Source organism: Erinaceus europaeus, chromosome 20 (genome assembly GCF_950295315.1).
Source record: "Erinaceus europaeus chromosome 20, mEriEur2.1, whole genome shotgun sequence".
In the NCBI taxonomy this organism is placed as follows: Eukaryota; Metazoa; Chordata; class Mammalia; order Eulipotyphla; family Erinaceidae; genus Erinaceus; species Erinaceus europaeus.
In genome coordinates this window covers 8,743,611-8,760,987 of record NC_080181.1, presented here as the reverse complement: position 1 = coordinate 8,760,987, position 17,377 = coordinate 8,743,611, and the positions used below count along the sequence as shown (strand labels likewise).

At 44.0% G+C, this 17,377-nt stretch overlaps 1 protein-coding gene across 3 annotated transcripts in view; it reads right to left on the bottom strand.

Moving 5' to 3' along the window:
- ELMOD1 (ELMO domain containing 1) overlaps nucleotides 1-17,377 on the bottom strand; it is a 57,554-nt gene that overhangs the window by 36,946 nt on the left and 3,231 nt on the right. The window contains exon 2 of one of the 3 annotated variants that reach the window (XM_060179804.1): nucleotides 1,767-1,973. The exons of the other annotated variants lie outside the window; for them this stretch is intronic. The gene's annotated coding sequence lies outside the window, so the exon portion shown is untranslated. The remainder of the gene's footprint in view (nucleotides 1-1,766; nucleotides 1,974-17,377) is intronic. 3 annotated transcript variants of the gene reach the window in all.

Genomic DNA, 17,377 nt, shown 5'->3' with positions numbered 1-17,377 from the left:
TCATTTGAAGTCACTGGCTGGAGAAACTTTGATTCATGAGCTGTCTCTGAAACAGTTTTTCCTTTTTTAAAAAAAAAAAATTTGGGGAGTCGGGCTGTAGCGCAGCGGGTTAAGCGCAGGTGGCGCAAAGCACAAGGACCGGCATAAGGATCCCGGTTCGAACCCCGGCTCCCCACCTGCAGGGGAGTCGCTTCCCAGGCGGTGAAGCAGGTCTGCAGGTGTCTGTCTTTCTCTCCCCCTCTCTGTCTTCCCCTCCTCTCTCCATTTCTCTCTGTCCTATCCAACAACGACAACAACAATAATAACGACAACAATAAAACAACAAGGGCAACAAAAGGGAATAAAATAAATATTTAAAAAAAAGAATTTATAAAAAAAAATTTTATTTATATTTATTTTTTTATATTTTTACTTTTCCCTTTTGTTGCTTTTTTTATTGTTGTAGTTATTGTTGTTTTAGTTGATGTCATCATTGTTAGATAGGACATAGAGAAATGGAGAGAGGAGTGGAAGACAGAGAGGGGGAGAGAAAGACAGACACCTGCAGACCTGCTTCACTGCTTGTGAAGTGACCCCTCCTGCAGGTGGGGAGCCGGGGGCTCGAACCAGGATTCTTAGCCAGTTGTTGTGCTTCGCACCATATGCACTTAACCTGCTGTACTACCGCCGGACTCCCTATTTTATTTATTAATGAGAAAGATAGGAGGAGAGCAAGAGAGAGAGATAGAGAAAGAACCAGACATAACTCTGGTACATGTGCTGCCAGGGATTGAACTCAGAACCTCATGCTTGAGAGTCCAATGCTTTATCCATTGCACCACCTCCCAGGTCACCAGTTTTTCCTCTTTATTTTGGAAATCATCCCTATATTTGGAAGAACAGTACTTCTATAAATCTGCAGCCAAGAAGGTGGTACAATGGTAGAACTTTGGTTTTAAAAACATAAGGTCTCAAGTTTGATCCCTGGTACTACCTGTTAAACTGCTGTTCCGGCCCTCTGCCTCTGTCTCTGTCTCTGTCTCTGTCTCTGTGTCTCTCTCTCCTCTTATCTCATGAAGTAAGTCTAAAAAAGGAAAGAGATACAAAAGAAGAACTGTAAAATTAACAATCCTGATTTCCAAATTTCTGAAGGTCTTAAATCTGGCAGCCTCAACCTACCAGGATTTTCAAGCAACTGGTAATATCTTGAAGTAAATATATATATTGTTGTTGTTAAAAAAGCCAAGCATTCCATCTGAATGAAAGATGCACTAGGGCATGTTCTGGAGGTGAGGCACTGTGAACAGGACAGTAAGACTATCTGTCTAGCACTTTATAGTTTACAGTTTGCAATCAGAAAACTACACTACCCAGGATATTGGTCTTTGTCCAATAAGGAGGATGCCAGAAGCTGCTCAGAGCCCCAAGCTGAGATGAGCTGAGAGAACAGACTAGAGAAGAGTGGTGGGAGCAAGAGCAGAGGAGTTACCTCCTGAGAAGAAAGATAACACCAACAACACCAGCAGTGGAGCACAGGCAAGTGGCCAAGGACAGAGACAGCACCACCGACTAGAACAGCCCAGCAGGCAGGAGGCTCTGCCCAAAAACCAGCCAGACTTATCTAATACCTACTTGCTCCTGTGCACATTCCACGTATGCTTGGAAACAATGTCTTCACACTGACCTAAAAGTGTGGCCGCTGTTGGGAGGACAGGGTGGTGGCTTAGGCCTACGACTTTGTGTTATCTCGTCAATATATCTGAAGAGGGGGACAGGGGCTGACTCACCTGGTAGAGCACACACCTTGCCATTTACCAGGACGGGCTAACACCCCTAGCTGTCACATGGGAACAGCATGCAAAGGGGAAGGCTCATGAGTGGTGGAGCAGTGCTGGGTCCTGTCCTGGCTCACCCCGTTGCTGCTGCCCAGCTCCTCTAATGCTTCTTTCAGTAAAAGGCACATGGGTTCCTTGGACAGGTGGCTGCTTCCAGGGCTGAGCAAGGGCACGTAGAAGGTGAGCCTAACACCTCTTGTCAGGCCAGAAAACAGGAAGTGCTGAAGGACAGTCCAGGATATTCCACATAAACACAGGCCACCTGAAAGAACCCCAGTGGCTAAAGCCATTTGATCATGAAAACAAATAAAGTGGCATTGGATCATAAACCAAAGTATAAAATCAAAATTCCATACTGAGATAAATGACCGAATACATAGCTAGAGCAGGATATGGAAATCACCCATGCAAAAGAATTCCAAACAGTAGATCTTCCGTCTTTAATTAGATAGAGCATGAATCTTTTTAACTTTATTAAATTAATTTTATTGAGAGAGTGATACAGAAGACCAGAGCACTGCTCAGCCCTGGTTTGTGGTGCCGCACAAGACTGGTCCTGGGCCTCTCAGGCACAAGTCTTTTGCATGACCATTATGCTAGCTCCTCTTCCAGAATGTGAATCTTTTTTTTAAATAAATCTTTTTGGGGAGTTGGGCAGTGACCAGCGGGTTAAGCGCATGTGGCACGAAGCACAAGGACGGGAGTAAGGATCCCAGTTCAAGCCCCTGCTCCCCACCTGCAGGTGGGGAAGCAGGTCTGCAGGTGTCTGTCTTTCTCTCCCCTCTCTGTCTTCCCTTCCTCTTTCCATTTCTCTCTGTCCTATCCAACAACGACAACATCGATAACAACAACAACTACAGCAACAATAAAAAACAAGGGCAAAAGGGAAAATAAATATACAAATCTTTTTTTTTAATTTTTTTATCTTTATTTATTTATTGGATAGAGACATCCAGAAATGGAGAAGGATGGGGGAGATAGGGAGAGGAAAAGAGAGACATCTACAGTACTGCTTCACCACTTGCAGGAGGCTCGAACCCAGGTCCTTGCTCATTGCATCATGTATACTCAACCTGGCGCACCATCATCCAGCCCCCAGAACATAAATATTAATCCCCTAAATGTACACTGGACAAAGGAGGAAGGGAGTGCCCTTCAGTAGAGAACCTCGACAGACACCACTCAGCCCGGAGATGAAGATGATACCATGGGAGTCATGTGGGCAGTATACACCATGGATATGACAAAAACAGCACTCGACTTCAGTCTTACTTTTCTGACCCCTTCCACCCCGTCTAGTAGTGATAAAGACATCAAGCTTCCGCTCGGGCTATTCTAAAACAGCTGAGCAGTACGGCTCCAAACCTTCTGAGATCATCCACAACAAAGTCTAGGAAACTGTCACCACCCAGAGGAGCCTATGGAAATGTGACTGTTAAATGTGATATGCTGTCCTGAGGGGGTCCTGGGGCAGAAGAGGAAACTAAGAAATGGAGTTGATTAGTGATTCTGTACCAATATCGGTCCATTCACTGTGGCAAATGCATCACATGGATGTAAGGCGTTAATAACAAAAGGAGCCAATATAAAAGAACTCTACCACCTTTGGAAGTTTTCTGTGAATCTGTGACTGTTCTCTTACAAAACATGTACTGTAGTCCTTTAGGACCTGAGGGGCTGCAGATACAGAGGGAGGCTGGGGGTGGGGGCAGGATGAAAAAGAACAAGAGGGGTATGGGTCCCCACCTCCAGGAAGAGAGGTGATCATACGGAGGAGCAAACTGGGTCTCAAGCACAGTGCTACATTTGGCGGCAGGCTCTGTATTAAGAGTATGAGCTGCTTGGGGGCCAGGCGGTAGTGCAGCGGGTTAAGCACACGTGGTGCAAAGCGCAAGAACCAGTGTGAGGATCCTGGTTCAAGCTCCCGGCTTCCCACCTGTGGTTGGGGGGGGGGGGTTCACTTCACAAGCAGTGAAGCAGGTCTGCAGGTGTCTATCTTTCTCTCTCCCTCTCTGTCTCCCCTCCTCTCAATTTCTTTCTGTTCTATCCAACAACAACAGCAGCAATGACAACAATAACAATAAATACAATAAAAACAAGGGCAACAAAATGGGGGGGAAATGGCCTCCAGGGAGCAGTGGATTCGTAGTACAGGCACCGAACCTCAGCGATAACCCTGGAGGCAAAAAAAAAAGTCTGAGCTGCTCATCACCATGTGGGGATCACAGTGCCCCCAGATGTAGGGTCATGTAAGTCTTAGAAGTAAGAAAACATGCCACATGGAGACAGGTGACCTAGCCCGACACTCAGATGGAGGACAGTGATGGTGAAATGTGAAAAAGCAAGAAGGCCAGATCCTCAAAGGATTTATGAGCAATATAGAAAAAAGCATACAATTTCATTTCTTAGCAAGGTAGGGTTCATGAAATAACTTAGGACTTCAGCTTCCTTGGCCTCTGCTCAGGGGCTCCCGAGGCTCTGCTGTGCAGACCTCACAGACACACATTCCCAGTAGGGCTCTGGGTCATGCCACACGGCTGAGTGCTGTGAAGGGAAAGCTGGAAGGTGTGGCAGAGGAGCATGGCATTGAGAACACAGGTCTTGGCGACAGTTCTTATCTGGGATCTACCCAGAACCAAGTGGCTCTAGGCCAGTAGTTTAGTTAACCTCTCCAAGGTTCCACGTTCACCCTGTAAGATGGAGAGAGTAATTATAAGCAGCTTGCAGGCTCTCTCCAGGACTGAATGGCACAGAGCATGCACAACTAATGGTATGCGATGTGCATATCTTGAGCAGTAGTTGGTGTGACTGTCATTCTCCTTCTATCGTCCTCTAAAGTAAAAGGTCATTCTGTCAGCAGAGAGTCACTTAGGAGACTGCTCAAATAAATCCTGCCAAGTTGTGACCCAAACTGGAACCCTGACAATGGTTGTAGAGAGACCTGAACAGAGAAGACATCCGGAGGTCAAATCAGTTGGACTTACTAATTGGAAGGGAAAGAAAACAATAATTAGTTTGAATTCTGTGTCTCCCAAACAGGAAACAAAGATAGTAATCAGTTCTAACTATCTGTCCCTTGGAGAAGAAACCTAAAATAATGGCTTTGGGTAATAGAAGAAAGCCTTTGAAGCTGCTGGTTAACTCAACACTTGTAACAGGAAACCACTGATACTAACTTCCTGTCAAAGTCAGGATCACAGGGGCATTATTCACCTGACGGTCACCCTTTCTTGTTCATTCATACCGTTTTGGTCAGACATGAACTCTGAGGCCAGCTGTTGTCAACTGCAGGGAGAAAACGGGGACCGCTGTGTGCTGACCCCTCCTGCAGCTTCCTCTCTGGGACAACTTTTAACCCCAGTGGACATCAGAATTAGCCTGCGGGTCTCCTCTGCCTTTGACTGGGGTGGTGCTGATTTACGAGACTGCGTACACTGTATGTGTACAATTCCACCTCTGTATTTTAATTCTCTCCTGTTGCTCTGATGTTTCTTTTCTAGATAATATGCCCCACTAGGGCCCCAGGGAGCCCTGGCATGGTTAGTGCTCAGTATAGATTTGGTGCCATGAACTCTTTTCCTTTTAGAGAGATGGCCTTCATTAACAGCACTACCCAGTAGCAGCGCTAAGAAAACAAACTAAAAATCTCCCTGCTAGGGAATATCTAGCATATTGTATATCTAAGATAAAAATATGATTATGATCTGGGTGTCCTGACCCCCCCCCCCCAGTTTATCTGCAGTGATCTGTTTCTCTCCTGTGCTCAGGACCAATGCTGTGCCCTGCTCCTAAAGGGTGGACCAAGTGAGGATGTTCTGTGGCTCAAAGGAGTCCCGAGAGCCAGTGACACCTGAGTGAGGGGTGTCTGTGTGCCCCTGGCATTTCCTTTTCCTGCTGGAGAAAAAGGGCAGCAGACCACTCCTAGGGAGTGGTCTGCTGCCTCTGAAAGCTCATCCTCTCTCTTGGAATCCAGGAGTCTTCCTGGCCGCCTTTGAGCAAGAGGTCCCGTGAGGCTCTTTGTGGAGTGTTGCGTTGTGACCCTGCCTCTTAGAAGTCGAGCTAGCTATTGAGCATCTCAGAGAACGAATTACACTCAACTAGAAAGAACAGAAGTCCTTTGCTTTAAAAGTCCTAATCCCTACATGAGATGGGGGAAAAAAAAAAAAGCTACTTTCTCTGTAACCCTTGAGTTCTAGTTGGCAGCATTCCCCATAGAACCAAATACCTGTAGGCTCATAATGTTTGTACATGAGAAAAGATAGTCCACAAAGTAAATACTATTCTTAATGGTCAACGAGGGGGTTATCTTGGTTTCTTTTAAATGTTATATAGAGTAAACTTAAAGGTAAAACTAGGGGCCCAGGTTACCATGCTCAAAGAGTCAGACTCCACCAATAGCACCAAGCAAAAGGGAAGCTTCACAAATAGTGGGTCAGGTGGTCCAGGAAGTGGCGCAGTAGTAGATAAAGCATTGGACTCTCAAGCATGAGGTCCTGAGTTCAATCCCTGGCAGCACATGTACCAGAGTGATGTCTGGTTCTTCCTCTCTCTCCTCTGTTATCTTTCTCATGAATGAATAAATAAAATCTTAAAAAAATAAATAAACAGTGGGTCAGTGCTGTGTTCTCTCTTCTCACTGTCTTTCTCCTTCTCTTTCATCTTCTAAGGAAGAAGGGAGGGAGGGAGGAGAAGAGAGGAAGACAGAAAGAAAGAAAGAAAGAAAGAAAGAAAGAAAGAAAGAAAGGAAGGAAGAGAGAGAGAGAAAAAGAAAGAGCATGGACCCATGCAAGGATCCAGGTTCAAGCCCCCAGCTCCCCACCTGCAGGGGAGACACTTCACAAGGGGTGAAGCAGGTCTGCAGGTGTCTGTCTGTCTCTCCCTGTCTCCTCTCAATTTCTTTCTGTTCCATCCAATAAAATGGAAAAAGTAGCCGCCAGGAAGAGTGGATTTGTAGCGCTGACACTGAGCCCCAGCAGTAACTCTGGAGGCAAAAAGAAGAACGCGGTAGAATCATGTAGGCCAAAGATGCAGTGAAAACCCCTATTAACAAAAATTTAAAAACATTCGCAGCTGGCATGAAACTCTGGGTTCAGTTCCCTTTACCTCCTTTGCCAGAGTGGGGCTTTGGTATCTCTCTCCTTTTGTTTGCTCATGAAATAAGTATCTTCAAATAAAATTTAAGAAATTAAGTCTTCATTTAAAGTATTCTGACTAATAACCAATATTTTCAAAGTGCTTACCATATTCCAGACACTATGGACTTTTCACTTAATGATCATCCTCTCAAATAACAGTAATTGTTATTCTCATTTTACAGCTGATAAAATTTTGGCAGAGAGAGGTTAAGAAACTTTGCAAGGTCACACAGCTTATGTGTGACAGAGCTGGGATTCGACTCCTCTGCCCAGGTCTGGAGACAATGTTATTTATCTTATCTCCTGGATAAGATAGACATCTGGATTGATATAAGAATGAAGAGAATTGGGAGTCAGGCGGTAGCGCAGCAGGTTAAGCACAGGTGGCACATAGTGCAAGGACTGGTGTGAGGATTCCGATTTGAGCCCCCGGCTCCCCACCTGCAGGGCAGTCCCTTCAAAGGCAGTGAAGCAGGTCTGCAGGTGTCTGTCTTTCTCTCCCCCTCTCTCTGTCTTCCCCTCCTCTCTCCATTTCTCTCTGTCCTATCCAACAACAACGACATCAATAATAACTACAACAATAAAACAAGGACAACAAAAGGGAATAAATAAATAAGTATAAAAAAGTTAAAAACAAAAAAAGAATGAAGAGAATCTTAAGCGCACATGGCACAAAGCGCAAGGACTAGCAGAAGGATCCTGGTTCGAGCCCCCGACTCCCCACCTACAGAGGGGGTCTCTTCACAGGCGGTGAAGCAGGTCTGCAGTTGTCTAACTTTCTCTCCCCCTCTCTGTCTTCCCTTCCTCTCTCCATTTCTCTCTGTCCTATCCAACAACGATAAACAACAAGGACAACAAAAGGGAAAAAATAGCCTCCAGAAGCAGTGGATTTGTAGGGCAGCCACCGAGCCCCAGCAATAACCCTGTCCTACATTCTATCCAAACTTAACTGCAGAGTAGGGGAAAGCAAAGCCTGGATCTATACCTGTGCCACATTTAACAGTGTTTCTACAGGAGGGGAGGGCAGGGGGTCCCTAAAGAGTAAGGGCTACTATGGTACTGAAAGTTAATTTTTTCCTTTCCTGTAGCAAAATAAGCAAAAGATCCGAACATTTCTAAATAAGAAAAACTGATGGGAAGAAGTTACATAACAGACTACATTTCCAAGAGGATATGAATCTTTGGCAGTGTAATTCTGAAGTAATTAAGAATAAGGACACCCTTCCCTGCGATGTGAATTCACTGCTCCCTTGGTTTGTTCCCGAGCCCCTTGTCTACACTGCCCTGTGTGGGGACTTCATTCTCTCCACGTGCCTCTGTGTTACTGCCACTGTCACAGGACCTTCACATCATCATTTTTCTTTTATTTTTTAATTTTTATTTTATTTATTTATTTTACCAAAGCACTGCTCAGCTCTGGCTTATGATGGTGCAGGGGATTGAACCTGGAACTTTGGAGCCTCAGGCATGAGAGGCTCTTTGCATAACCGTCGCCATTTTTCTTATTTTTATTTGTTTCCTCTGTTTCATTTTCATAATGAATATGTTTCATTTTCAAATTTTCATACCTCCCCATCACATTTTTTTCTGCCCTCAGGGTTACCACTCCTGGCTGCCATTTTTTTCTTTTTCTCCTTTTCTTTCTTTTATTCGATAGCACAAAGAGAAATAAATAGAGAGGGAAAGAAAAAGACACCTGCAACACTGCTTCACCTGAGCAGGTAGGGATGGGGGGCTTGGAACCAGATCCTTGTGAATGGTAATGTGTGCACCCAACCAGGTATGCCACTGCCCAGCCCCATTTCTGGGGCTCCATACCTTCATGATCTTCTGCTGGTGATGCTTTTTTTAAGATTGAGGGTGAAAGAGGGAGAGGGAAAGGAAGAGGAAGGGAGCTCAAGGAATGCATATCTACTAAGTACTTATATTATCACTCTTGATCCACTACACAGAAAGTGATTACATAAATCCTTGGTGGAAGGCAGGACATGACCCTGTCAGCTCCCTTTCCTGTGCTCACCCTACTGGATGCGATTACTTCAGTTGCACATCTTACAAGGTTTCGGCTTATATGATGGCATGTTCTCCTAGTGTCCCACCTATCTTCACTCTGCTTGCCTTTTTTTCTCCTTTAATTAGGGTAAAGCTGGTTCATAAGTCTGTATATGTTTTAGGTATACATTTTTACCTATGTTCAAACCATGGTGTCAATCTCCCCCCCCCCCAAGGTCCACACCCTCTCCCCTACCCCTTGGTAACTTCAGTTCTGCATCAGATTCTCAGGCTTGTTTTTCTTTGACTTTGTTCTTTGGCTGTTCTGGTTTTTTTTTGTTGTTGTTGTTTGTTTGTTTTAATATCCCACAGGCGTGAGATCACCCAGTTTTCTGCCTTCTCCTTCTGGATCATTTTGCTTATAAAGAGTCCCTCCAGCTCTACCAGGGTTGGAGCAAAAAGCAAGAGCTCACCCTTTCTTATAACTGATAGTCTTCTTGTATAAACTGTAGCACATCATTTTTACCCATCCATCTGTATTTAAGCACTTGAACTGATTCCACATCTTCGCTATGTGAATAGTGCTGTGATAAACAGAAGTGTGCATAAATCTCTTCAGACTAATGTCTTTGTGGTTTTTTTTTTTCTTGAGTTTTATTTATTAGCATGAAAAAGATTGGGGGGCGGGGAGAGAAAGCCAGTGTTACTCTGGCACATGTAGTGCACGGGATTGAACTCGGGACTTCATGCTTGTAAATCCTCTCAGGTAGGGAGTCGGTCGGTAGCACAGAGGGTTAAGCACACATGGCACAAAGTGCAAGGGCCAGCGTAAGGATCTCAGTTTGAGCCCCCGGCTCCCCCACCTGCAGGACGTTGCTTCACAAGCGGTGAAGCAGGTCTGCAGGTGTCTATCTTTATCTTCCCCTCCTGTCTCCATTTCTCTCTGTCCTATCCAACAGCAACAACAGCTATGACAACAATAACAACTAGAACAAGCACAACAACAAGGGCAACAAAATGGGGAAAATGGCCTCCAGGACCAGTGGATTCATAGTGCAGGCACCGAGACCCAGCAATCACCCTGGAGGCAAAAAAAAAAAATCCTCTCAGGCAGCAACTTTTGAACGTTTTGTACAGATGCTTAGAGATGAAACTGCTGGATCATCTGAGAAGTCTGCTTGGAACCTTCTGACAAGTTTCCATCCTGTTTTCCATAGTGATTGGATTGGTTTATGTTCCCACCAACCTGTATGAGAGTTCCCTTCTGCTCCATACTCCCACCAGTAATTGTTTCTGCCTCTATTGACATAACTCACTCTCACATGTGTGAGGTGGCATCTCTTTGTTGTCCTTTTTTTTGTTTTTTGCCTCCAGGGGTATCACTGGGGATCGGTGCCTGCACTAAGAATCCACTGCTCCTGAAGGCCATTTTTCCCATGTTGTTGCGCTTGTTGTAGCTATTATTGTTGTCATAGCTGTTGTTGTTGGATAGGACAGAGAGAAATGGAGAGAGGAGGGGAAGACAGAGGGGGAGAGAAGCAGACCTGCTTCAGGGCTTCAAGTGACTCCCCTGCAGGTGGGGGGCCTGGGGCTCAAACCAGAATCCTTACGCCAGTCCTTGCGCTTCCCTGCTGCATACCACCCAAATCCCTCCTTGTTGTCTTAATTTGTGTTTTCCTGATATTTAAGTGGCAATGAGCATTACTTGTTCATGTGCCTATTAGCCCATCAGTATGTTTGGTTTTTTTTTTCTTTTTTCTTTTCTCTCCAGGGTTGCCTGCACAATGAATCCACTGCCCCTGGCAGTGTTTTTCTTTTTCTAGGTAGAGACACTTGCAGCACCTCTCCACCACTTGAGAAGCTTCTCCCCTGCAGCCAGAGACCAGGGGCTTGAGTATGTGCACTCTGCTGGGTGTGCACTGCCTGGGCTCTTTCTGTATGTCTTCTTTTCTCCCCATTTTTTGATAGTGTCATTTATTTTGTTGTTGGCTTTTATGAATAGTTTCTACTTCTTGATTATTAGCCCTTTGTCTGATGTACCATATATGAATAGTTTCTCCCATTCAGTGTGATGCCTTTTTTTTTTAATGATTAGTTCACTATGTAGAAGCCTTACAGTCTGATCTAATCTCACTTGTTTATTTTTGTTATCTTTTTCCTTCCCATTGGATACAAGTCCCCAAAGACCTTCCTGCTTCCTCTGCTTATCCTTTAAATCAGGATATCCCCTCTCAACCTTTTTCTCCTTTGCATGTCTCCAAAAATAGCACTCACTGCTGTGGCCTCACTCACCTCCAGTAAGTGAAGTGGCCAAGGTAGACAGGCAGTTGGTAGGCTAAGTCCCCCGATCTCTAGTCAGTCAGCACTACTGCGCCTTCTTATATTCAGTTGTCTCTAGCTCCTGGTGACATAAAATAGAAAACGCATAATCCTATCATCAAAGCGTGGGAAATCTAGACAATGTAATGTATGGAACCTATCGCCCCTCCTGACATCAGCATAGAAGCCCTAAAGTGTCTCAAAAAATAGATCTCAGCTATGTCTGACTAAGCCAAACTATTCTGTTAGGCAAGGATTCCCAACCAGCATGTTTTGGCTCCACACTCTTCACAAATGTGTGGCAAAATTCTGATGGCTGTGTAAAAACCTTTTTAAAAATAACTGGGAGTACATAGTCTTCATATTGGTACATACTAGGTAAAACATTGTGCTAAGAAGGTGGCATGACTGTAAAATCTACTCTGGATTAGGAGACAAGATGAGTAGGCAAAACAAGTATGGTGACTGTGTACATGGCGGGTGGGACATGAGCAGCACTTACGTCCGTAGTCACCGCTGACATAGTAGCACTACTTTACTTATTTCAGTCCTTGTAAGTGTGGCATGGTAATTTGTGTTGTGGCTTTACTTACTTATTTTTAATTTTTCATATTATACTTATTTTTATTTTATTGGCTAGATGGACTGCCTCTACCTCTTTAGCCAGTAGACGGAGATTAGGTAGTCAAATTAATGCTTAAAAATGACAGCACAGAGCCAGTTTGAGTCTGCGAAGTAAAGGTATCCCCAAACTTCCTGTGTACCTCTCCTAAGTGACTTTGTCTCCTGAGACTTCACTCAAATCCAGTAAGTGAGTTGGTCAAAGCCAGACAGCCAGTTTAGCAGGAACAGACCAAGTGGTCTTTGCTATCAGTATGAGCTCTTCCACTGGTTCCCCTGCCCCCCTGCCAAGTCCCCAGTACTGTTCAAGGGCGATGGCCAAGTGCAATGCTTCCTGCAGGGGCAGAGTCTGGTTCCTCTGGCCCAGGCCAATGGTGAAAGGCTCAATCTGGGAAATAAAGCAAATGGCAAGCAGGGAGATGGCATAGTAGTTATGTAAAAGCTTCCAGGTCTGAGACTCCAAGGTCCCAGAATCAATCCCTGGCACCATAAAAAGCCAGAGCTGAGCAGAGTAGTGCTCCGGTTAAGAAAGAAGAAAACTAATGTCACTCTTAGCTCCCAGAGAGGGGTTTTGGGTCACCGTCCCTTATAATGTTGAAAAGTCCCTACAGGGAAGGGGGTTCAGACAACACTGTTCAAAGTGACAGTGCCCACTCTATAATAAACAGCTGCCGGCACACTCAGTTGAGTGGCACCATTACCATGTGTGAGGGCCCAGGTTCGAGCCCCTGCTCCCCACCTGCAGGGCACTAAACTTCACAAGTGGTGAAGCAGGTCTCCAGTTGTTTCTCTTTCTTCCTCCTTTTCTACATCCCCATCTCCCCTCAATTTCTCTCTGTCCTATCAAATAAAAAAGGGGGAAGCAAAACGGCTGCCTGATCAGCAGACCATCATGCAGGCACCGAGTCCCAGTGACAACCCTGGTGGCAAAAAATAATCAATAAATATTATTTTGAGCTAAGAAATTCAAATATAATCTTTGATAAAGAATATCTGGACATGACCTCTTCAGTTTAACCTAGTGGTAGTACAGAGTGGATGCAGCTATTTTAAGTGATGACTGATTATCTAGGGAATTGCCATTAAATGTGGAAGAAGATGGATAGACATCCATTATGTTGATAAATGAAGGGAAAGACAGAGTAACAGCGGTATATTACTTAAGTGTTACAAGGCTGAATTAGAGATCTGAAGATTCATATACAGGGCGCACAGGAGCTCACTTTGACATATGTAATTAGATGTACACGGTTCTGTTAAGGTCAGTGAGCCAAAGCTCCTCCAAGAAACACATTTCCTCCCATATATCTCTAGCAAGCAACCCAAGATACAGTGCTGTCAGTGTAGTTTGACATACTGGTTCTTCCTCATTTTTTAAAAAGTAGAGAATCCACCTATGAGTAGTTAGGATATGAATCTGATCAAAGATAGCATCAATTCTTTCTGTACAGATAGTTAACACTCAAATAACCTAAAAACTACAATTTAAGAACCAAATTGTTATCAAATTAGAATTTCTGCTCCCTGCCCTTAGGCAACTGATTTTAGAATTTAATGAAGCCAATGTCTGTTCTTTTTCAATGTAATACTACTTTCAGTCCTTGCTCTAGGCTAAGGGAAATCAAATTGAATTCAGATCACCTTCAAAATTCAGTAATGCTTTGAATATTTCACTATCAACAAACCTGATATAAGTATCAATAAACCTTGAAGTCTGTCTGAGTCACTGGTAAAATATCAAGGGGAAGGAAAGAGCCAAACAGGCCAACAGAAACCACCTTCAGAGTTGGCTACCATACTGGCTGATGGACATTTTTTTAATATGGCTGATCAACCACATCCCAGACCTCATTTCTGTATCTCACAGAGATTACTCAAGAGCCTATTGATGAGTAATTCCCAGAAGGACTGTGTAGATGTAAAAATCTGATGAATCTGGTTCTATTTTAAATGCTCCAGGTCATCTTCAATTTAAAGGAATAGTAGGGGGAAATTATATAACATGTAACTCTCTAGTGAGACAAAAACTATACCTGAACCTTTCTTATCTTTTATTTTTGGGCAAATCCTGAACTCCACAATTTGGTTCACACTGGACTACAGATACATTATACATGAAATAGAATATGAAGGTCAAAATTCTGAAGAAATCTTACTACAGGCTTGTAAAATTGTGACTAATCATGTGCATTAGATATATTTTATTTAGTTCTGAAAAATGCTTACAACTTTAAGAGAATATGTGATTAAATCTCTCAAAACTGATTGTGCTAAGGTTCCCCTCCCACCCCCCACCCCCCCCAGTTTATATGGAGTGTAAGACCAAAGAGAATGTTAACTTAAAACCTAGGTGCTCTACTATACACACACTTCAGAAAATCTGGCTTCCAATTCTGAAGGGCACAACATTCTTACTCTTCTAAAGGAAGGAAAAAGAAATGTTCACGGGTAGTAAAATTCTAGCAGCTGAGTCACACTTAAAATTTTTATAATGCCAACCATACTCCAGTATTACTTAATGTGAAAAAATTAGGGAACACAATTTATTATGTCACTGATGTTTGCTGCACCAAAAAGCATTGTGGGAGAAATAGTTTCATCATGAATGAAACCTTCAAAACATGGCAGCTTGTCACCATCTACTTTTTTTTTTTAGTATTTATTTTCCCTTTTGTTGTCCTTGCTTTTTTTTATTGTTGTTGGATAGGACAGAGAGAAATGGGGAGAGGAAGGAAAGACAGAGAGGGAGAGAAAGACAGACACCTGCAGACCTGTTTCAGCGCAGGTGGCGTGAAGCTCAAGAACCGGCAAGAGGATCCTGGTTCGAGCCCCCGGCTCCCCAACTGCAGGGGAGCCACTTCACAGGCGGTGAGGCAGGTCTGCAGGTGTCTATCTTTCTCTCCCCTTCTCTGTCTTCCCCTCCTCTCTCCATTTCTCTCTGTCCTATCCAACAACAACAACATCAATAACTACAACAATAAAAACAAGGACAACAAAAGGGAATAAATATTTTTTTAAAAAGAAAGAAAATAGAAGAGTCAAAGCAGCTGAGATGAACTTTTATACCAAGCATTTTAATTAACCAGGGCCGACCCCCAATAATTAAAATGGAAGCGATGTTTTAAAAGCTATGTGAAGGCCTTTGAATTTGCAGTCATTAGCCTGAGACTGGCTTTTTTTTTTTTTTTTTCCAGGGTTATTGCTGGGGCTCAGTGCCTGCACCATGAATCCACCGCTCCTGGAGGCCATTTTTTCCCCTTTTTGTTGCCCTTGTTGTTGTAGCTTCATTGTGGTTATTATTATTGTTGTTGTTGTTGATGCCGTTTGTTGTTGGATAGGACAGCGAGAAATGGAGAGAGGAAGGGAAGACAGACAGGAGGAGAGAAAGATAGACACCTGCAGACCTGCTTCACCGCCTGTGAAGCGACTCCCCTGTAGGTGGGGAGCCGGGGGCTTGAACCGGGATCCTTACTCCGGCCCTCTCGCTTTGCACCACATGTGCTTAACCCACTGTGCTACCACCCGACCCCTGAGACTGACTTTTAAAAAGGACTTAATGAGCTTTCTTTCAGCATTTGCTAGTCATCTTGCTTTGTACCCAAACAAGCAGAAAAAATCAAACATAGCAAATTGTGAATTATGTCGATGACATCTGAAGCATTATAAAGTACACAGACAATATACAAATTGTCTAATTACATAGAAAATGAAGTTATTTATCCTTTAAACCATTGTAACAGTGCTTAATCTATAGACAAGGATTGGAGCGAGCATGGTAGTCTTTCTTTGAAATGTGCACATCTTCCATTTTACAGCACAGAAACTGATGTGTAAAATAAGACTTGCTCACAGTCAGCATAAGTGAGCTGGAAACTAAAAAGCTCCTGGGAGGCAAGAACACACTGTCTTCAGATTCTTTAAATTCAGAGTATTTGCCGAGGACTTAGAATGTAAATTGAGCACACAGTTTCAGTGGAAGCGTTCTCTGGGAAGAGTCTACATAAGCTGTCATTAGTGATACTGCAGTTGGCCTTTCTTTAACAAGCCATATCCATGTGAAATCTTGCAGAAAATAAAACCTGGGGTCTAATTTCTTGAAATACCAGCAACTTCAATATGTCTGTGATCATTTCTCCTTTCCAGTATTATCAGAGACATAAGATAGATCCTGCTAAAAACCATACAAATACCTCAAATAGGACTGTTTAAAGGATACTCTTTGATAAGAGAGACTGTCGTTAACCGCTTCATTACACATTTTAACAGTAATGCTTAGGGTTTTAAGAACTTGTGGAAAAAATTTTAAAAAAATTTTTTTAGAGGAGTCGGGCGGCGCAGCGGGTTAAGTGCAGGTGGCGCAAAGCACAAGGACCGGCGGTGTAAGGATCCTGACTTGAGCCCCCCGGCTCCCCACCTGGAGGCAGGTGGCTTCACAGGAGGTGAAGCAGGTCTGCAGGGGTCTAGCTTTCTCTCTCCCTCTCTGTCTTCCCCTCCTCTCTCCATCCTATCCAACAATGATGACATCAGTAACAACAATAACTACAACAACAATAAAAAAGGGCAACAAAAGGGAATAAATAAATATTTTAAAAATATGTACAATGAGAGACATCCCTCCAAGTGTCAGTGACCAGTCCCTGCACTTGTCCCATCTTCAGCTCCTTCCATTCTCATCAGCAATTATTTAAAGTCTTTATGGGGGGAGGTCCCCCTTCTCAGTTCCTGTGCTCCCAGTAGGCCACTCTGCCCTCTCCACTCTGTATCAACTGATGGGTGTTTCTCCTCCAGTATGAAATCTCATTTCATTCTCTCTTCAGAACTGTGGGAGACAGCTCAGCCTGTGGAAGCACAGGATTTGCAGACCTGAGGATCCAGAGACCAGTAGGTTTGATCCCCAGCACCACCTTATCCCAAAGCTAAGAATACTCTGGTCCGTCCTCTCTCTCTCTCTCTCTCTCGCTCTCTCTCTCTCCTAACAAATAATAATAATAAACCACAACTGCTATTCATCTCATGTCTTGACTGGAGCTGCACCCCCCCTCCCAATTCAGTGGCCTTCCCAGACTCCTATGGTGGACCCTTCACACAGCCAGCACCACAAGCCTCACATTTATGATGCAGATTCCTCCCACTTATAGGCCAGAAAGAAATAGAGAAGAAAATGGGAGAAAGCACTGCTTTAACACTTCTGAAGCTTTAACCTCCTTCCCGCAGGTGGGGACCAAGGGCTTGAACCTTGGTCATGTTGCTCATGGCAACATGTGCACTCAACTAACTGTGTGTTCCACTGCCCAGCCTGCTTCCTACTCATTTGTGTCCTGGGTGGGCGCCCACCCCCAGAAAATATCCAGCAGAGGAACTCAGCAAATTCATGAGGGTCTGAAACAACTCACTTTTAAGCATGAGTTATTTTCAATAGCTTGAGCCAGAACTGAGCTTGTCCCAGATTGTCTGCTGAGCAGCATATGATTTCTGCTCCACTTTATTTTTCCAACC